This window comes from Neopsephotus bourkii, unplaced genomic scaffold, assembly GCF_033783945.1.
Source record: "Neopsephotus bourkii isolate Nb327-2 ecotype Australia unplaced genomic scaffold, CSIRO-AGI_Nbou_v1 NB_1572, whole genome shotgun sequence".
NCBI classification, from domain to species: domain Eukaryota; kingdom Metazoa; phylum Chordata; class Aves; order Psittaciformes; family Psittacidae; genus Neopsephotus; species Neopsephotus bourkii.
In genome coordinates, this window is record NW_026902048.1 from 851098 (window position 1) to 872969 (window position 21872).

Genomic DNA, 21872 nt, shown 5'->3' on the forward strand with positions numbered 1-21872 from the left:
AAAGGGAGCCTGTGGCTGGACTCGGGCACACACCCTATTGTGTGTCTATTTGGGGTAACTGAGCCCTGCCGACATCCCTGAGCAGGTCAGCCGTTCATCCTTGTCACCCCCCCAGTATGCCTGTGTTCTGTCCTTGGCAGCAGAGGTGACTCACTGGCAGTGCCTCCACTGAAATACCATCTCTCCTGACAGCTGTTAAATAACCTGAGATGAACAGAACCATCAACTGCCCGAAAAACAACAGCAGCCTCTTCTTCAGGGCTGGTTTCCTGCAGGAGGGAGGTGGCACAACCGAAAGCACAGGGACCAGGATAACCCCTGAGGGATGACCCACATTTGTAGGGAGGTTCCTACAAATTCAGTAAAAGCCTGAACCCCCTTCCCTGCACACTGAAGCACATTTCACTACTCTGAGGAGGCAGAATTACTCACAGGTGGTTCTTCTCAAAAATACATATGGGCTGAGGCTGACAACATATGGTCTGATGGCATATTAATAACAGAGAGTTGAGGTTCCCTGTTACTCACACAGTGACCAAGCAGATTGAGGGAAAAGACACCTTGAACAAGGAATTCCTACTGCCCTGCTGTGCATGAATCACCCCGACCCAGGTCACCCTGCTTCCACAGCCTTGCCTAGTAAAATTAGCCATTTATGTGTATGCGGAAATAGGGATTTTTTTAATCCCTTGCTTAGATGTTAGGGATGAAACCACAGACTTTCTCCCCCACTCCAGGATTAAAGCACATTTTTGTGGGATACATATAACAAAGACCATGTAATGACTGTAAAAGGAGTTTTGGTCCCTATTTTCCTTTAGCAATTCCCTGTGCTGATGCTTGTGAATGAGGACGATGCTCCACTGCATCCCTGCAGGGCTCACAGTGGTGCCAACCTGAGCATTTCTTACTCTAGGTTAACCAACCTCCTTTCCCCCCATGTGACCTCTTTCTTCTCCCTTTCCATCCACCTGTATTTATCCTGGGTGAACATACGAAGACTTTGTAGGCATTTTTCCTTGACCTTCTCTGTTCTTAATTGCCATTACAAAGGAAAGAACAGAACAGTGGCCCAACTCCCACACTGGCACACGCAGTCCCAGACCTGGACTGAGCTCTGCCTCTCCAGTGCACGCTCCCTGCTCGCGGAGGAGGTCCAGGATTAAAACCTGCTCTGCTGACCCTCCTCTGCTTTGTACTGGTGGCAGAGCAGCTTGTAGTCCTGATTTACAACCAATGCAGCCTTCAGGGGGTGACAGCCCTGCACACAGTGTTCACCTCAGCCCAGTGAGCACGGAGGATTCCTGACCTCCATCATGATCCTGCTCTTAATCTCCTCAGTCCTGGGAACAGATCGAATGTGCTGCAGCTGGGAGCAGCACTCTGAATCCAAACAAAGGTGACTCAGCCAGCTCCAGCTTTCTGCCCTGCAAACTGGAAGCTGCACCCGTTCAGGGGGATAAATAAATACTCAGCAAAGCCAAGGCTGGGTCCCTCTGCAAGGACAGGTAAAGGCTTCTCCCCGAGGGACAGGACCCAGCTCATGCCAGCAGCACCCACCTTTGGACCTGCAGCTTTCAGTGCTGAGATGCTTCTTGCAAAACACACCCAGGTGCAAATAAAACCGTCTCATTTTTGAGGTTAGAAGTGCCCTGAAGTGCATTTGCCAAATGTGTAAGCTGGATTTAGCTTCTCTGGAGTGGAGAAAGATGATGAGGACTGGAAAGGATGCAGGAAAAAATACAGACTTGATTTTGTCCTGTGATCAGATCAAACTGAATCAGAAAGGAAAGGGGCCACAGCTCCAGAAACAGCACCAGAAATAAGGGGGTGAGAAGTGACCCCCTCATTTCTGTAACATTGATCCAATATCATTCACTTCAGCAAAATGTGCCTAATTACATTTCCCTAAAATTAAAGGCAATTGGAAATCACAGCTCCTTGGAATTTGTCTAAAAAGAAATACAACCCCCCTAGCATCCTCATTCATATGGGCCTGTATTTTCAGGTAACTGGTGGGGCTGGGCTCTAGGGAGAGCAAAGCACAGCAGCCTCCCTCCCTCCTGTTTGATCCAAAGGAAAGCTCAGGGTGAAAATCCAGCTGGATGAAATGAATGTCTCCTCTCGTACAACACGCAGTAAAACAAAGGAGCACGGAAGATTGACTTTTATCGCTAAATTTGCCACAGTTGATTTTTCCAGCTAAGGATGTTCCTTCTCTGCTGGGCCTTAAATTTGTCCGCATGAAAGCACTATGGAAAGCTGAAGCAAATGAGTGAAGGTGTGAAATCAATATACATAAACTCAGTGGCTGCAAGCCCCAAGGCTGAGGCTTTAGTTTGCTGCGCTTCATGCAAGATGAGCTGAGACCCCTCTATTTGACTCCAGGCGAGCCTGCAGACAGACCTTTCACCTTCCACCCTTGCTAATTCATCTTTGCTTTGTGTTAATGGGACAAGAAATCCAGCTTTTGGGCCCCAGAAAGAGATCTAATGATGGCAGGCATTGGAGAGGCACGGCTCCCAGCCATGCTCTACATGGAGAGGGGAATTTCTATCCCAAAAGCTCAGAAGGTTTTGGCAGGATATTTTACTTTGATATCAAATTTCCCTCTAGCTCATATTATACCACACAATCTCCACAGATGTGCTCTGAGCCAGACCCTTAGTGTGAATATAGTACTGTGGCTGCAATGACTTTTAAAGGACAGTTATATTCATTAATGCTCTGGTCTCTAATGCATGCATTTCCCTTTTACGATTGGCCCAGGTTTAAATAGCTTATGTGTGTTACAAGGAACCGTGAGCAGGAAGGTGATGGTTATGCAGGAGCCACCGCAACAAAACAACTTCTGCTCCAAACCCAGCCCCTGTGCTGCAGAATGGGAAGTCAGAAACGCTCTGAATTATACACAGTGACAACCCAGCCTCACACCCTAATGTTTTCAGGTCACTGCATCACTCCAGATACTCAGATCGCCCCCGAAACAGCCCCAAAATCCCTGAGCCCCCAAACGCAACAGACCCAGCGGAATACATGGATGAGAGCAGCCGGGACGGTTTCTGCCCTCGCAGTGCCCGTTCCCGGTGTACGGGCTCTCTCTTGTGGCTGCCTGCAAGCAGCACACGGTGCTCGGCGCCCGCTGCTCAGTACGGAGCACAGCCCTTCTGGGCATGGCCTTGACCCCGAGTACAGACTGGTTTGGGCTGGAAAGCACGTTAAGATCACCTAGTTCCAACCCCCTGCCATGGGAAGGGAGGTGCTGCTGTGAATGCAGCCCTCGGAAGGGCAGAGGTGGGAGACTCCTGGCCCTAGTGCGAGTGAATGCTTTGCTTACAGCACTTCCAGCATTGGCTGCAATTGGGCAGTGGCAGTTTCTTTCCAGATTACTGCCCTTCCAGGCAGCCAGGGCCATTAACTGCACAAAAGGATGTCATGGACCGATGCTCTATGCCTGTGGTCTCTGCTGTTTTCATGGTCTTGGATGGTTTTGTGTCCTCCTGTGCTGCCAAGCCTGGCTGCAGGCAGAAGGTAATGTTCCTGGAAGGACTTTGGGGTGCACACAGCTCTGCAAAGACAGCTCTGTCCTGCTGCCTCCCAGCACTGGGACTGCAGGAAAGGATCCTATCTAATTGCCAAACAGAGCTGGCATCTCCAGGTATCTGCATCAATTTCTATTTCTCACAGCCCAGCAAATAAAAGAGCCTTAATAACTCAGTGTGAGTGGCTGGTGAGTACAACAACCCACTGTCTGCAGCTGCTGTTCCAGTCTGCAGGCAGATCTCTGGAAAACCATGCAGAGCAGCCCAGCCTTGCCCATCTGCAGCTGCCCAGCATGCACCTCCTGATGCCAGCAAGCACCTTATAGTACATACCTGGGGCTTGGTCACTGTGTGTATGCGTGATAGGGAAATCACCCCACACCAGCCAGCAGCACCTGAGAGCTCTCAGAGCTCAGCCACCGCTCTGGCTTTGGAGCAGGGCTGGCTGGAGATGAAAGCTGCTGCTGTGACCCAGAGAAGAGCCCGTGGCTGTTCCCTGCAAGTGCTGAGGCAGCACATTAATAATCCTGAGTGACAGCGCTCTCAGGAACTGATAGGCCAAGCTAACAGATATGTTGAGGCAGGGGAAGGTGTCCATATGCTTTGGTGATTGCATTGCTCTCCCTTATTGCACCACATATGCTGTGCTTTTTGCACCTAATAGATTTCTAAATTAGCTCTTTCTATCTGACTGGTCGCCCTAAGTGTTTCCATATCACATCTTTTATGAGTAATAAGGCTTCCATTTACTTAACCTGTGCTGCCATCGGTGTGTGACATGGTTTTACAGTTACCATACCCTGCTCAGTCCTCCCCGATGCTCCACGTTGGCGATGCTGTGCCATGCCATGTGGCTTGGGCACATAGGAGCAACTCCATCCCAGGTGCAGGATGTCCCATAGGATATCCCTGGGCCTTCTCAGCATCACATTTGAGGCTCTTTCACGTGCCCCCATTCAGAAGGAGAGAAGAGGTTTGCTCTTTCCATTCAAGACAAGACCAGAGGAAGAAGCAAAGACAGTAGCTGCTCTTTTTGTCACTCTGCAGCCCTGTAAACATGCCCCATTACAGAGAACAGCCTGGAGGGACCTCTCTAAGCAGGGGTTTAGCAAGGGAATGAAAGAGGCTGTTGAAAAATGAGTAGCAACAAGGCAGCAATGGCAGCACTTTCAGGGCTGGGACCTGCTGACCCCTGAGCTGATGGATGGAGCTGAGCTAATTAAATAGAAAATAAACAGTCCTGAAGTGCCACTTGCCCAGGCAGGATTGCTGCCCTCATGGGATACAGCCCATGCTGCCTCAGTGTGCAGGGAGATGGGACCAGGCAGCAGGAGATACGGGGTCGGTGCCAATGCCATGCATGGCTAGATGTGGGGAGGACAACCTTGAACCTGTGTCTCTTGGTGTATGCTTGATGATTGAATTTGGTAGTTAAGTGTAGCAGGCATGAGCCAAGCACCTAACAGGGGCAGACAGGGCGATCACCTTGATTTGCTCATATGGCATCTCATAGAGTGCTGGGGAGCCAGGGGTGATCCTGACAGCGGGACAACAGCAGCCATACACCACAAGTAGCCCCTTGCCTCCCTCCACACCAACATAACACAGTCCTGCACCCCTGCTCTTACCTGCACTGGGCCAGACAGGACAAACTGCCCCTCAGGAGATGAACTTTGCAGCTGATCCAGTGTCCAAACTGTCCTTTCCTGCTGGTTTCATTGGTCTTGGGCATGAGCAACCAGAATTCCACTGGATATGCCAGGTCTTGCAGCACCATCTGTAATACCAACAACATTCCTCAGTCTCTATGGAAAATACCTCTCTAGTATCCTTGCTTTTTGTTTTCCCAGCCATAGGCAGGCTTAGGGCCACCCGGGAGCTGATGCATACAGGAATGCTCTTGCTATCCCGCTATTACTCCTTGCAGAAACATCCCTAAGTGCTGCAGTCCCAGCACTAGTGATAGTCCATAATAGGTGTTGTTTAAGCATCTTGCCATATCCTGAGAGTCCCAGCCCTTCCTTCTGGCATCCCTGCAAGCGTTAATGGCAGGGTTCATGCCCCAGCAAGGCAGATGGTGGCCGGAGCAAAATAAGTGATGTTCTGAGATTGTTTTGTTTGATCAGTGCTATTAACCTGATAGATTGTTTGGGGAAGGGTTTTATCTCAGCCCTCACATCTGTTCTGCATTTGGAGGCAGCGGTGAGAGGCTGGGGGTGAAGAGCAGGTGCTGTGAGTGTCTGGTGAACATTAGGGAACATTCACTCGGAGGCTCTGGGGCTGCCAAAAAGTGCACTGATTGGACAGATGTTACTTCATTACTGTCAACTCGTCATCCTGGATGTTTTAAGGGAACATTTGTTTGTTAAGGAAACACAGCTGTTACCAAGAAATTTGGGTTTCCTTCCCTTTTTTTAGCTGCAGGGCACAGAAAAAGCCCAAAGTATCTGGGCACCTGCAAAGCCTGCCCAGGGCAGCACCCTGCACCCAAAGAAGGGCATAGGCCTGGGAGGACCTTGCCTGTTCACCTACTGCCCTCATGCCCCAGGGCTCAGCCCTGTCTAAACTCTCCTGGACATGCTTTCCTAACCTGGTCTTCAAGTTTTCCAGCACTGGAAGGCTGCTGGCACTGACAGTCCAGAATCAAACATCACAGACTGGTTTGGGTTGGAAGGGACCTAAAAGCTCATCCAGTTCCAACCCCCTGCCATGCGCAAAGACACCTTCCCTGTGCCTCAGTTTCCCCACTGCGATTTTGGACAGAGCCAATTCCAGCCACAGCGATGTCAGGAGGTTTAATTAGTCCCCCCGTGTCCTGTGATGCTTTGAGGGAAGGCAAAGTTTGCTATAAGCTGAATGTGCAGTTTTCACAGGAGGAGCAGGCTGTGCAGTGACAGCCTCTGAATCCATACTGGGCAACGAGTATCTACTGGAGTAGTGAGAGCATTTGTTAGCAAAGTCCTTCTTTATTAGGTATTTAACCCAAAGCAAGTCTCATTTTGCCTTTCCCCTGCATTATAAATACACCTGCCAATACCTGCAGCTAAGTGGGTTGCGAACTGCAGCGAATCCAAGCATCCCTTTGTGAGATGCTCCAGACCAGAACTTCTGGAGCCACTGAATCACATCGGCTTAGGCAGCATCTGAGCAATTCTGTATTATCATTGTCCCATCTATTAGCCCACTAAATGATTGCCCTGCACTGACCCATCTGTATCTATATGTCTTCCCATGCCTTGCACAGCCTTGTTCTTCCCTTATTGATTTTTATCCTCCAGCTTTTTCTGCTTTGATTGATTCCAGGAGAAATGTGCAAATGAGGAGTCAAACTTCTTTATGACTGGAGAACTTATCGAAGGAATTCACTGCTCTTAATAACCTCCCTCCCACTGTCGGATAAGCATTTAACGGCCAATAGGCAGGAGGAGCAGGCTGCTCATCCTGACAGATGGAATGCTTTCTCCTTTCATTTCACCCCACTGGTTGCAGACAGCTAAAAAGGTGGCTCAGTTTATGCTTCCTTGTGACCTGTTTCTGTTTTTAACCTCGCAGCCCCCAGCTCAGATGCTGCTTTTATGTGGCAGTAAGTCCAGAAGAACAAGACATTTCAACTGGGTGTCCTACAAAATGACCAGGAATAGGTCAGCTCCTGCTACTACCTGAAAAGAGCTCCCTGGTATTGCATAAGGCTGGAAAATAACCTTGCATATCAGCATCAGTGCTTCAAGCATGGCAGAAATCAGCCTCTGGAATAAGATACTAACAGAAGAGAGAAAACATCTACAGGTGTATCATGCAGTAGCATGTACACAGACAGCAGTTACTGAGTGCTTTGGTCGGTTTGCAGCTATGGAAAATGTCTCCTTGTCAAGCGAATTGTGTTTAAAGGCTCCTGAAACTACCTTTGCTAAAAACACGCACTTCACTAGGGGTGGCTGCAGAGGAACACCAGAATTTTGGTGGAGGCAGAAAGGTGTAGGTGAAATCCACTGATTAAATCTCCTCAAAAGTGAGACACAACCAACAAAATCAGCCATGAGAACGGCTCCTGTCTTTGAGCTGAGCCAGGTCACGTTTCAAACATGAGCCTCACCCAGGTTATGGCACAGCGAGCCCAGCTCCTGAAGCACAGACTCCCTTCTCCTACCACCAACAGGGATAAACAGGCAGGACAAAATCCCACCAAACATTACCCAGGGAGTTCACAACCCCCTCAAACCACTCAAGATTTACCCAGCTTTGACACTGTGGTTTGTAAAACTGTGCTGATCCTGGGCCATTGGGGACTGTGATTTTTAGAAAGGGATCCCCAGTGGCTCCCTATTTAAAATAAATGGGACACTATGACCCAAACATCCCCCAAGTCCTATGTGTTGGGAATTACCAGTCTGATGTCCCCTCCTACCCATATCCCTTGTAAAGGCTGCTGGAATCGCAGACAAGGTGCTGGTAGTACCAGGCTTTGCCTTGGCTTATTAACGTTAAATAAAAGTTGGATGCTCTTTGCAGTTACAGCTGGAGCCTGAGACTTTCAGAAGGAATCTGCTGAAAATGACTTTTATATAGTGACTGCCTGAATGGATAATTAAACAAATAACAAAAGTGAAATGCAATTTGGTTTTACCTCCTGGGAACATTAGCGTTAGTTTATTCTTTTTATCAAAAGACTTCAGAAAAAAAAACCCCAACTATGCAATTTAACAATATTGCTTTTGTAAACAATCTGAAAATCCAATAACTGTAAAACTTATGACATGTTATTAAAATGTCTGCTTTTTTTGCTTCTTCCCCTACAAGCGAAAAAGCAATTCCAATCTCAGATGCTATAATTTAATTATACACTTTTGGTTCTAAAGATACCATAATTCTTAGCACTGAATACATTCCATTTAATGGCCTTCTGGCATGTTTGGGAAGCTCAGACATCGCTGAGCACGTTGGTCCGGTTTCACAAGAACTTTGCTCACTGGGTGCCTCGCTCTTCTCAGCTCTGAGGAGTCTCAGTATCCCCTCACCCAGCCAGAGTGACACTGGCCACGGGAAGAAGATTTTGAGTTTCTTTATCTAATAGGCACAAGGGAGCTTTTGATGGGGATGGCATGGCACTGGGAAACAGGACACTTGCTTTCCTCTCCACAATCCTGAACAGCCATAAGAAATACTACCCAGGCACTAGGACCATGGTGCCTAACAGGTCTCTGCCCTAAGCCCTGAGCTACAGTGCTGCAGATGCTGCCCCAGCATCAAGGTGTAGGAGGCCTACAAGAAATCTGGAGAGGATCTTTTGACAAGGGCCTGTAGGAACAAGACGAGGGGAATGGCTTGAACCTGCCAGAGGGGAGACTGAGCTGAGCTCTTAGGCAGAAGCTCTGCCCTGTGAGGGTGCTGAGGCGCTGGCACAGGGTGCCCAGAGAAGCTGTGGCTGCCCCATCCCTGGCAGTGTTCAAGGCCAGGCTGGACACAGGGGCTTGGAGCAAGCTGCTCCAGTGGAAGGTGTCCCTGCCCGTGGCAGGGGTTGGAACTGGATGAGCTTTAAGGTCCTTTCTAACCCAAACCATTCTATGATTCTATGATCTATGACCTTGAGCAACATGACTTCAAGGGGCAACCACCCTGAGAAGCAAGGACATGCTCACGCATGCCCACGGAAATGCCACAACTTCAGATCCACACAAGTGCTGTCCCAGTCCCTGACCTCCTCTGTGCTCACAGTCCACCACCCCACATCCCTCTCCCTTCCCACTCCCTGTTGCAGTGACTTCAGCAAACACAGACTTGATGCTTCAGCCATGACCTTCAGCAGAGCAAGAGCAGGACCTGCCCTGGCCACAAGAGTGTTTCCAGCACAAGAACTAATCTGAACAGAATTTAAATGCTAACAAATAAATAAAGGCAAGCTACAGTGAACTAGTAATAAGATACCTTTGGTTGTTCATTATACTGGATTTCCAAGCAGTTAAATAGTTTAATGCATTTCCCTTTGGCTTGCATATCAATCTCGCAGCCGGTCTGAAAGTAGCATCTCATCTCCTCCCCCGTTGTACATTATTGGTGAAATGCCTCAGTGGCACCAGCAGTGACTCTCCCACCAGGTAGGGGCTGTGATTCATTGACAGCAGCAGCATGTGGATAATTGATGGCAAGTGACTGTCAGCATGTGACGATTATCTCTTCGGGTTGTCTGCAAAACAATTAATGAAAAGAATTTATTTAATTAATCATTTCCTGTAAATAAATGCATAAAATAAATCACGGCGTTGTTTTTAAAAATGGGTTGCTGTAAATGGCTGCCACACGTTACAGTGATGGAGCTGATGGTGTGGAAGAGGCACTGGAGAGGCTGTGTGAAGTGGATGACAGTTAATCCTTCCTCCAGACTTTGGAAAAGTGGGAAGTTTCTGAGGGAATGGACACCTTCCACTAGAGCTCCAAGCCCTACCTAACCTGGCCTTGAGCACTGTCCTGTCCCTACAGGCCCTTGTCCAAAACCCCTCTCCAGGTTCCCTGCAGCCCCTTTAGGCACTGGAGCTGCTCTAAGGTCCCCCCTTAAGGAGCCTTCTCCTCTCCAGGCTGAGCCAGCCCAGCTCTCTCAGCCTGTCAACCACTGTGTGATTCTGTGATGTTCCTCACTGGTCTCATCTCCATCACAGCGAGAGCACAGGCTGGTGCTCAGCTGCTGGACCCCCAGGTTACCTCTGTTCTAACCTCCCTCAGTACAGACTCCTTTTTGTTCCTGTTCCAGCTCTGGGTTGCTCTGAGGACTCAAACTTGCACCATGCAGTGAATCTCAGTCCAGCTCTATGTGCTGCAGAGCCCCTTTAGCTGCTCTCTATGTTACCGATGCTGATGCTCAGTCTTCAACCCTGCAGTACCGCAGCATCTCCTAACTGCTGCCCCCCCAAAAGGCATAAACCCTGCCACACACAGATGTCAGTTCCTTCAAACACTCTGAATCTATGCTGGATGCCACCTGAGATGAGCCCCATACAGCTGGACCAGCATCATACTGCATCCTGGCATGGCATTAGGGTGTTTGAGATGCTTGAAGTCCCCCTGCCTCCCAGAAAAGCTTGTGATAGAGCATCTCATAGGGATAAACCTACCTTTGGCTGCTGCCAGACTCTGGGCTGTAAATCAGGGCAGACTTTGGCCATTGCAGAAAACAATGGGCACTAGAAAAAGCGAGCAGGTAGGTGTTCAAATAATAATGCCAGATTTGCATCCACCTAACCCCAACCAGAGACAAGCACGAGATGTGTCATAAAGCGACAGCGCTTCCAGAACACTGGAAGTTTCCAAAATTAATTTTCTTCATTTTACTTTATTAAAATTGCTTTCATTTATCTCCCCTCTTAAATATTTTATTTTTCCGTATTAATGGCTGCAATTTCTACTGCAGCTTGTTTCTGTCTAACACTGTACAAACTTAATATCATTAGTAGTTTTTTCCCTTAATTATGTGAGTGGAGAAGAAAAACATCAAAGTTTCCGTGAAATTGGAATAGTATATCTAAATTGCCTCATGTTTATTTTAACATTAACAGTAAATGAAGCTAATGGGCTTTTATATTATTAAAAGCAGCCATTTGTGTCCTGCCTGCTGTAATATATAGCAAAGCTTTAAAAGATGTTAAATAATTAGTTATTTAATAGGGATGTGCAAAATAGATCAAACAAAAGGCAAACTTCCTGGTAGCAGAAGCTTCCGTTCAAACCAGGGCCCCTTTGTGATCCCTTAAAATTGGGGTTTTCCTACCCCATCTTATGTCCCACTGTTATTCTGATTGCTTTAATCTGCAGCAGGCCCAGAGGGTTCCCAGTTTGTCAGCCTGGGGGGCAGCAGAGTCCATGCCCAGAAGCAATGGTGATGATGGCATCGAGAGGATGCATGGCTGCAGCTCCCATGGGGGGTCAGAAACAGCTCCTGCCCCGTGCAAGGTCTTTCATGGAGAGCAGTGACCTTCCCTCATCCCCTGCCAAAGGCTCCTGTGGTCCAGGAGGTGAAGGGGGTGATGCCAACAGGGAAAATGCTGTTGGTTTTCACTGCTGAAGCGTAAGGGCAGGACCCCCACAGGCATCCTCGTGCTTTGCAGGTGTAAGTTTTCTCCAGACAAGCCCAGCACACATCAGGAGTTATTTACTCCAAAATTCACACCCACAAATGCATTCTTCCTTCCTGGGAAAATCTGTAGCAGTGACAAAACCTTAGCAGCCAGATAACAGATGTAATGATGAGGAATGATAACTCTCCATTGCTCCTCCATTGGTTGAAGCCTATGGATTTCAGCACAAGGACAAATTCAAGAGCAAGTTGCTCACTTTTGGCCATATTGCAACACTTTAGGACAATATTTGGCAATTATGGCTATTGCCTTTAGGGTAATACTGCAAAAGCCTACCGGTCTAACAGGAATTAACTGCAGGATTAGTGCCACTTTCCCATGCTCCCATAAGGCAACACAAGCTGAATTCTTTTTAACACCCCATGCTCATATAGGATGATATTTAAACACCTCCTGCTATTGCGTCTCACTCCCTCACCCTCATACTTCAGCACTTTACAAACACCATTAACAGCCTAAATCTCTCTTTCCCATTTGTTTCTGTGCTGAGGAGATGCCACACTTAAACCAGCTACAGCCTAAGGAAAGGGTGTACAAATGAGCAGTTCTCTCTTTTGACCTATTAGTGCTATTAAAAATGTGCCTGGAATTAATAACAATAATAAACTGCTGCAGCTTATATAAAATCAGTAACAAATGGCAGCTTTGCAGAAAGCCTTGGGAAAGGGCTCAAAGAGGGAAGGGAGGACACAAGGAAGGACGCACAGGGGAGCACACCTGGGAATGACAGAAAGTGATGGTGTTCCCTGGCTTAAACTTCAGCAGGGTTTAACTCTCTGGGGTTATTTTCTGTGTGCTGCTCATCTCACAGCATCTTCACAAGGGCTTTTTGAGCGGTGTGATCCCCCGACACTAGCCTCAAGAGTAGCTGTAAGTCTTGGCTGGTGAAGAGATGCTATTTCCTGTGCCTTGGAGACATGGAAAGCTGTTGAGATAGGGATCACTCTGCCTCTCTGTAACATGGGCTGCACATGTAGGACAGGGAAAAATAAATAAACTGGCCCCATATTGCAAGCCGCAGGAATTTGTCATATGAGGAGCACTGAAGAGGGAAGAAATCACCATGTGGTTGTCACTCCTGTCTAGGAAAACTAGTTCACACCAGCAGACCGTGAGTTTACACCAGGTTGTAATGGCCTGGTTGGTCTTTCATCACCCACGAGCGGCTGGCTGAACTTTACAAAGGAGCCTCCAGTGGTCAAAGGCAGCTTGAACAAATGGGCATAGCAGAGGAGTGTGCTGGGGATACCAGTGTGGGTAAAGATGAGGGATGAGGTCAAGCGGTTTTGCTTTAGTCTGTTTTAGGGAAAGTAAGAGGTAGAGTAGGAGAAAAGAGGAATTGCTTAGGGAGATACAAGGTTTCCTTAAAACATCCAGATCTTGTACCTTGGGATGGCACAGTAGACTTAGGGTTTGCAAGTCAGAAAGTGACCTGATCCAAAGCACCAGTTTCACGCCCTGCTTGGACTGCGGCAGGGTTAGAAATGCCTTAATCTCCCGTGGTGAGAACCAAGATCACACTTGCTGAGGTTCAGACTTCACCCCAAGAGACCCCCGTCAGTAAAGGAAACACCCAGGGGCCAAAGTGCAAACCATCACTCATGGGTGTGAAGCAACACTGAGCATCCACTCCTGTCCCTAGCTGCAATTTCAGGGAGCTTCTGCACCTCCAGCTGCATCCATGCTCCTCACCCTTCCCAGTCCATAGTGGGTGCCACTGCTCCTTCATCTGAGGCAACAGCACCCAATGATCCACTGTGAGAAGGCAGGTTTGTCCCCCTCCATCCCACACCTCCAGGCAGGAGGGATGGGAGGAACGTGGCCTGTTGGTCGAGAGAGAATAATTACAGGGAAGTGGCAGCTTTCCTTCTGCTTAACTTGCTTTGGAAGGAACAGTTGGGGGTACTACAGAAACTAATGTAAGGTAATGTAATCATTTACAGAAGATTTGTGGTAAATGAATGTTTGGCCTCTGTCCAAGCACACAGCCAGGGCTCATTACACCGGAGGAGATGGCAGTGAAAGCTTTCCACGGCCACTGTTTGTCTTTCATTTCGTCTCATGTCTGACCCCCCTGACCTTGGAGAAGACTTTGCTTTTGGCTGGCTGGATTTCAGCTGCGGGAAATGCCATTTCTAAATGGCAGCGCTGTACACGCTCACCATGCCGGACCTTCCGCGCTGCATCGAGCCCCGGCCTGTTCAAACCCCACCACTTGAGGGAAGAACACAGTATTTTGTTTTATTATGCTTTTTTTTTCCACATGAAACCAGCAGCGAGGGCCCTGGGACAGGGTAACTTAGCAACTCCACCGCAGGGATTAGGAAAATTGACTCCAGACCAAACTAAAACAGCAGAGTTTCCTGTTTTGAGCCACTCTGTACTATATTAAAATTATTTATGAAATGGGTAAGAAGGAGGGGAAGGATGGGGAGCTGGGGCTGCTGCTGGGGGGATTTCATCCCAGTCCTGAGCTCACAGCAGAGACAAGCAGCATGTTGGGGACCAGGATGCTGAGCTGGGTCTCAGCAACAGGACTATGGATCATCTGCCCATGCAAAGCTTGGGTCAGCAGCTGTGTCCCTCCAACCCAGTTAGCAAGGCACTGGGAAGCATCCCAAACCTCCTGGCACTATTGTGCAGGGGCAGATTCTCATCATGGGGAAGGAGGAAAGATCAGATTGATCTGAGCTTCTGGGACAAAACAGATGAAGCCCACAAGCACACTGCCATCCCTTCAATGTATCTGCTGATCTCTCAACTCCAGGCAAAGTTTGGAGGGCTGCAGTTAAAAGATTCCCCCCCCCCCCCTTTTCTATTTAAAGGAGACAAACTTCAAGACAAACAGAGGATGCAAAGAAGCACAGCCCTGCATCCCTCAGACCCCTGCTCAGCCAGGGCAGAAACACTGGCGTAGTTTTAGCACCACACTGGGGTCTGCTTTAGGCAGCAGCATTGAACAAGGGACAGAAAGACACAGACATGAAGGGCTTGAGGGAGATCTTGCTCCTACATTTTCTTGGGCTGTTTTCACTCTGGAGCCCCAGAGATGTGCAAGGCAGAGCTGCAGCTTGAGCTCTCCTGGCTGCAGTTGTGTCCAGGGACCCCACCAGATATGGGGATGCTCTTGGCATCACCCCAGAGGTATGGGCAGAAGGGCACATGTACCCCTCATGCTTCCCTGTGGGAAGCAGTTCTCCTGCTCCTCCCATGGTCCCCCTGTGGTTGAGGCAGCTCCATATTTTTGGCACTTGCTTTTCTTGTATTGTTACAGCTTTCAAAGAGCTGCTTTTGTTTAAGGATTTTGGTAAATGGCATTAAGCAAAAAACATCGCTGGTTTCAAACCTCCCCAGTCTGCAGCAGGGGAGAAAAGTCAGTGAGACCCACAGGCAGCAAACAACTTGCTTAAAGTCATCAGCAGGTTTAAAATAGCCTTGTCCCATGATTGCCCATGTCAGAGGCCTTGCTGTGAGCTACTGGAGGCTTTTCAGGGCATCTAAAAGACATCTACTGTGTTGTGAGTTGAGCTGAGGCTCCCCTTTCTTCTAGTGATGCACAGCCACCCCAAGAAGCCCCAGAGCTAAAGACCCACAGAGGAGGTATTAGCTACAAAAGTGTTGTTTCACGTTGGCCAACATGGATTGAGGACCTGGATGGTGCAGTGGGAGCCAACCTGATGATGGATCCCTGCTGGAGTGGTCATGGGCTGTCCCCACACTAGGTGGGAATAACCATAGCACCAGCTTTGTCCATGGACATGGATAACTTCTGTCCTTGAGGCTGGGTTGAAAGCACTACCATCATTCAGCACCTGAGAGAACACCTGAAAACTGCTTCTTTTTCCATTTAAGTAGGAAGATTTACTACTTAAAAGGAGACATGCCTTAAATGTGCAAGAAGGAAATTCAAAAGGCAGAGAAAAAGTACCTTGTCAGAGCCTGGTTCTCCTGCCATTTATCTTCTAGTCCTTAAGACATATTAAAATAGATTTAAAAGGACACTTTAAGTTTTGTCTCTTTAAGGAACACATTAGTGCTACATAGGCTTTTGTTTTAATTAAAATAGGTATTGAAATCCTCTATGAAGCTTCAGTGCAATTGTTACAGACTGCAGTTTTCTTACGTGCAGTGCAGCCAAAATATATTGTAGCTGTTATCTTGCAACAAGGCAGAAGTCTTATTAATTTAGTTCTATCAAATCAAAGCCGCTTTAATTTACAAAGCAATAAAATCTGCAAGCATCACTTTAGATCAAACAACTAAAAACAGCCTGAACACAAGTGGAATGTTTATTTTGTACAATGGTCCATAACTGCATTTATGTGATTTAAAAGCTTTTTGAAGCATGTGATAATATTACATGCATATAGAATTGTGTCCTTGTTGTGGATCATTACTCCCCACAGAGACCAAAAAGCATTTGCTGTTCAACTCCTACCTAAAATATTTCCTTTTCTGATTTTTTTTTCCCCTTGCCTTAAATGGGATCTCTATGGTAATTTTTTTGCAGGGCTGTGATGCAAAATCATTTACTGACAGGGATGAGAATGCTCTATGGCGTAAAGAAAACTCAGCCAGTTTTCCAACTTTGGATGAAGGGGATATTTGAGGATTTTCCAGCACTGAAAGATGCTTCACTCAAGGGGCAACAACAGCTGGGCACCTCTAGGAATCCAGCCCCACCACAGCTGCTTGGAGGAGCCCAACACCAAGCAAAAAGTGAGTTAGGATGCTCTGGAGCTAACTTCCCTCATCCTCCTGATATCAGCCATATCTGGCTGAGGTTTCTGCACTATGCAGACACAATGTGATGGGAAGAGCAGGGTGGTCCATCCTGCTGGGATGGATTGAGATGTGGAGGAGATGCTCTGATCTCCCTGTGTTTGAAGGGTGTTTGATCTGGGGAGAAGCCCACTACAGTTACCAAATAAAGACTAGAAAGAGCCCTGTGTTTTTAGGTTTCAGCTGTGTGTCTGTAAATAATTTGGTGCAACAATGCCTGCTCTACTGTACTTTGGAAGGAATGAAAAATATTTGCACGTTAACAAAGGGATTTAATGGATTGGAAAATGACTGTCGTTTTGAACATCAGGCTTTCCACTGTATTTGAGAAATCACACAAAGTGCTGAGAAACTGGATGCTGTTTCTCACCTCCCCATTAAATCCTTCCAGATGTGGGGAGAATGAAATATCTGTGTAACTGAATAAGCCACCCCAGTGAAAGGCCAGCTCTTCGCCAGCATTGTTTGTAATGTGAACATGTAATAGTGCAGATTTTGATAGACTGAGGAATATTTCCGCCAGAGGTTTTTTGGATGATGCTTTACAACAGCATCACCAATGTTTGAGACTTCAGGTTTAAAAGAACCCATCCAAACCCAGACCTAAACACATCTGGTTATCTGACTTTTCCTTGACTTCTTACTCAGGCCAGGAGATGGTGGCAAAACCACGGACTCTCAGGAAAAATAGTTGGAATACAGAACAGTGTTTAGGAAAAAAAGAAAATTAATACTGGGAAAAATCAATTGTAGTCGAATGATGGAAAACTACTGAAACTGCCATGGCTTTCTAAGAAATAACCCATCTCAGCCTGATTCCTCTGTGTTACCGACTTCCCCATCCAGACCCAGCCCCGGGTGAGCCGGTCCCCGGCAGCCATCCATGGGATTTGCAGCCGGAGCAGCCGGCTTGTGCTGCCCGCTCTTGCTGCCATCCATGCAGTGGAAAAGGCAATTAAGCTAACTGGATTTTCTAAGTTTTAGAGTCACTGTAAATAATATGGAGCATGAGTTATGGCACAAGGGCGACAGTAATTGCCGGCTTCTTCACTTTTTATTGCCAACAGCACACTGGGAGCTGTTTTATTGGCCCATTTGACTGTAGAACAGCCCTGCTGGGGTACGTCTTGCCCTCCCTAAATCTGCCTCTGGGGCTGGGCTCTCCAGAGTCTCCCGCAGGCTCCGTTTACCTGGCTGTCATCGCTTCCCAACCCACCAGCACCAGGGATGATTTAAGCACTCTTCAGGCCACGAGCACTAACTGTATTTTCCATGGTAAGACCTGCAAACACTGTTGTTTGAGTGGGGATCTCTGGGTATTTTCATCCCAATTCCTCCTATGTATTGACATCAGGTGCTGCTCCTGCCTAACATCCATGCCTGACTGCAATTAGCGCATCCTACAGGATTTCATCCAGAAAGAACCAAGGTGCCATTCATGGATCTGCTAAAAATCATCTGTGCTTCAAAGCCAGAGCCCATTCAAATTAAAATCTTTCATTCACTCCCCCGACTTGGCTCAGGAGTGAATGAAACCATCAGCACGATCCCTTTTCCCACTTATCCTGGCGTAAAATGGAGGAGTATCCCACCACTGTGCCTATGCACCATATGCATCTGTTGTATCTACCTCCCTGCACCATGTGCCCACGTTTGCTTCAGAAAAAGCCCTTCTTCTTGTGGTGGCCAGGATGTAAATGGTGGAAAATGACACACAAAGTGGAAGTTTACAATACACAACCCTCGTCCTGGTCCACTACTTATTAGTAAAAAGCAGGAGCATTTTCTCCCTGCCTCTGCTTGTCCTTGAACCCATTACTTTTCTCGTCGCTGCTTAAGATGGCTTTATAAAGAAGAGGAAACTTCAATGGCAGCAGATGGCAGATAAGTAGGAATGGTAAATAGTTTTAATTACTGCATAATGTAAGTGAGACAATAAAGGGGAGAGAGTGGGAACAAGCTGCTGCCATGGCAGCCCTGGAACTGTTGCGGGACCCAATTTGTCTGGAAGGCAGCATGTGTTGCTTTGAGTCTTAGGAGGGCTTTAAAAGAGAATGCCGAAAAATATTAATTGCATGGCTCATCTGCCCATCCATCTTCACAAGCGAGTAACACGCTTCCTTAATTTCAGGGGAATCGTTTTCAAATGGGAATCATGCAAATGAGTATTTTAGCTATTCATTTGTTTTACTGCAAGCGCTTTGTGAGCAAATGGCCTACAGCTTGCAATGAATTAAAAGACACGGGCACTGGAGACCGATTTTTAATACAAAGTCTTGACACAGAGACGACCCCGACCGACAACACAGAAAATGTTGGCATAGCAACTTTGGGCATTTTCATGCAAATTGGCTCCTATATAGATGATACGAATGCAATGTTTTCCTTCAACTAATCATCATAAAATTAGTTTCACTATATTTAAATGCTTCTACTTAATGCATTATATCCATATGCATGAAATTGCCTCAGCTAATGCAGTACATAAAATGCCAAAGATACAATGAATAGCCAAATTGCAAACAGTTATGTTATCTCCCATAAAAACTCCTTTTTTCGTATTGAATGTGGGGGCCCCAAAGGCATCTATCACAAATTGCTATTAATGCACATACACACATAGGCGCGTGCACCCACAAACAAAACACCTACATTTAAGTAACATTAAGGTTGTTATGCAATCTAATACAAGCCAAAACACCTAAATTCAAGCCGGGGTTTTTGCTTATTGTTGCCTCCATTGTAGTTATATCTGTACTCATGATCATGCTACTTATTAGCTTCATAGGCAAGATGGACCTGATGTTCTATTATTATATACCCAGTTTTCTAAACTCCAAAGAAATGACATTTTGCATGAAGCTACCCCCCTGCAGGTCCCTGGGTCGCATTGTTCCTGGAATACTCAGATCTGCTCAGAGGAGAGGGAGAAATTGCTGCTGCCACCTGGAATTTCTGTGGTTTTGATGATTTTATTCCAAATCCTGCTACAAAAAATGCACTTATGGTTTTTGACCAGATTTCCTTTTTGTTATATCTGGATAACAGTGGTCTGAAGGATAGGTTTGTCCTGTATATGCCCTTGTTTAACACTTGCTTTTCAGTCTGGGACAGGATCTCCCCAGTCTCTCTGCCTGCTCCCCACATTGAAAGCAAATTTCCCTAAGCATGACCTGACAGGAGGAAAATGACTCCATCTGCATTATAGGCCTGAGCAAGCAATTTCTAGAGTCAATGAAATGGACTTCTTGGACCTTGACTGAACTCAGTCCAATGCTCAGATATGAAGGTCGGTACAATGCTCCCCTACAAGATATCTCTTGGCCTTGAATATAAATGACCCTGGGTTGCACAAACAAGTATGAGCTATTAGAACAGAGGCACAGAGGAATTCACATTTGCTTTCCAAGAGACTCTTAGATCGCAGAATCCCAGACTGGTTTGTGTTGGGTGCGACCTTAAAGCTGATCTAGTTCCAAACCCCTGCCATGGGCAGGGACAGCTTCCACTGGAGCAGCTTGCTCCAAGCCCCTGTGTCCAACCTGGCCTTGAGCACTGCCAGGGATGGGGCAGCCACAGCTTCTCTGGGCACCCTGTGCCTCAGCACCCTCACAGGGAAGAGCTTCTGCCTAATCTCTTTTGGAGGGTTCAATGCACATTTTCAGTGTCAAGCAGGACAGACTACAAATGTATTTTGAATGTCTAAAACACTAGGGACAATAAATCATTAAAGAAAACTTTACATCATGCTAAATGGTGTTGGGGGAGTTGTATATTCGGAAGCATTCAGCCGTTCATCTCCTCCAGCTAAGAATCCAATGGGAAGTGAATGGTGAAATCTTTATCCCAGCTTGTAGCTGTTTCAGATGGTGCCTGTATCTCTGACTTCTGAGGGTGCAAATGTCACCATGGAAGTGCCAAGTGGGATCATCACACCCAGGTAATAGTCTCTCATGAGTTCCACTGCTGAGAAGGAGATCTCAAAAGACTCTAGTATCTATACACAAGGGGTGCAATGTTGTGCATCCTCCTCATCCCAAAATATCTGATCAATGGTGCATTTTAATTCTGTGTATTTTGCCGTAGTCCTTAGGACCCAAATGCTCTTCCAGAAAGTACTGATTTTTATGGAATCAATTCTTCTAATGCTGTAAATATGGACAGTCCCAAGCAATCAGCAAGAGTAACCCCCAAATAGCTGCCTGGCTGCTTTTGCATAACCTCAAATTGTTGAACATCTCATCTGGTTCTGATGTCCAACCCTGGAATTCCCTCTCTGTGCATCTCCTCGGTGGTTTGGTACCACTTGCACAGAGATAAACCACCTTTACCTCATCACTCAAGGACTAATTGCAAGATGATTTAATTAAAGCATACCTCTCCTTCCCCCAAGTTAGTTGTATTTCATATTGCTCTAGTAGGAGTAATTTGCAGAAATTAAGCATTGCATGCCACTGAAACGGTACAGGTGCAATGGAAGAAAAAAACCCTTCATGCAGCAGCAGGCAGTGCCACCAGAGCTCACTGAAATCTCTGTAATGAGTCATTAATTCAGCAAATGCTGCACTTTGCAGCGAACAGTCAAATTATCCACAAAGAGGCTGGTTTTGAAACTTGTAGGTTATTCAGAATTGCTCAATGAACTCTTCATGCAAATGTATTTTAGCCCATTGGGCAAACTCTTTGCTTGGAATATTTGCTACATAAACGCACAATTAGCCCCAAGAATTTGTTACATCATCATATCTATAAGGCCAAAAGCAGGATAAGGAGAGGAAGTCAACACCAATAACTGGGAGCATTGGGAGCTCTTGTAGAGAGCAGGAAGAGGCACAGACCCAGGATAAGTCATCAAGTTTTGGCCAAAGAATTGGCGAAGAGGTCAGGAAGAAATTACTTTATGGGAATAAAACCATTGTGTCTTCTGGAGCCAGGGATGCTCCTGGTCTTGACCTGTGAAAGCACATTTACACACTCACAGACATCTGTGCAGACTACATACACGTTTACCATGTATTAAACACTGCAACCAAGCCCCACAGGCGTCTGTGATGAAAACCTGGGGGGAAAGGGAGAAATGATTTCTTGTGGGGGCTGAGAACATCCCCACTTGCACCATCCCCTGCTGACTGCAGTGTCACAGGGGAAATAATCCCAACATTTACAGCTCTGCTTTCTACCAGGGCCAGCAATTTTTCAAGCTGTTAATTCGCTCCATCTCATGATTCACAAGTGCGTGCCTCCCAGATATTGGCAATCATAATTTTTATTACTAGTTATTGTAACAGTGAAGTCATATTTGTCTCCATTTCACCCTGGAGAGTCACGCAGCAGCAAATTAACATGGTAAGCAAAGCAAGATAGGCAGATGCTGATGGGATAACGCTATTGCTGCTCTCCAAAGGTGTCACTTCTTGAGGTGCTC

The 21872-nt window shown here is 46.9% G+C and overlaps 1 protein-coding gene across 1 annotated transcript in view; it reads right to left on the minus strand.

The window, feature by feature from the left end:
* The window catches only part of SMAD3 (SMAD family member 3), a 112694-nt gene extending 98852 nt beyond the window's left edge, over nucleotides 1-13842 (minus strand). Inside the window, exon 1 of the mRNA XM_061371151.1 lies at nucleotides 13838-13842. The gene's annotated coding sequence lies outside the window, so the exon portion shown is untranslated. The remainder of the gene's footprint in view (nucleotides 1-13837) is intronic.
* Nucleotides 13843-21872: the final 8030 nt, after the last annotated feature.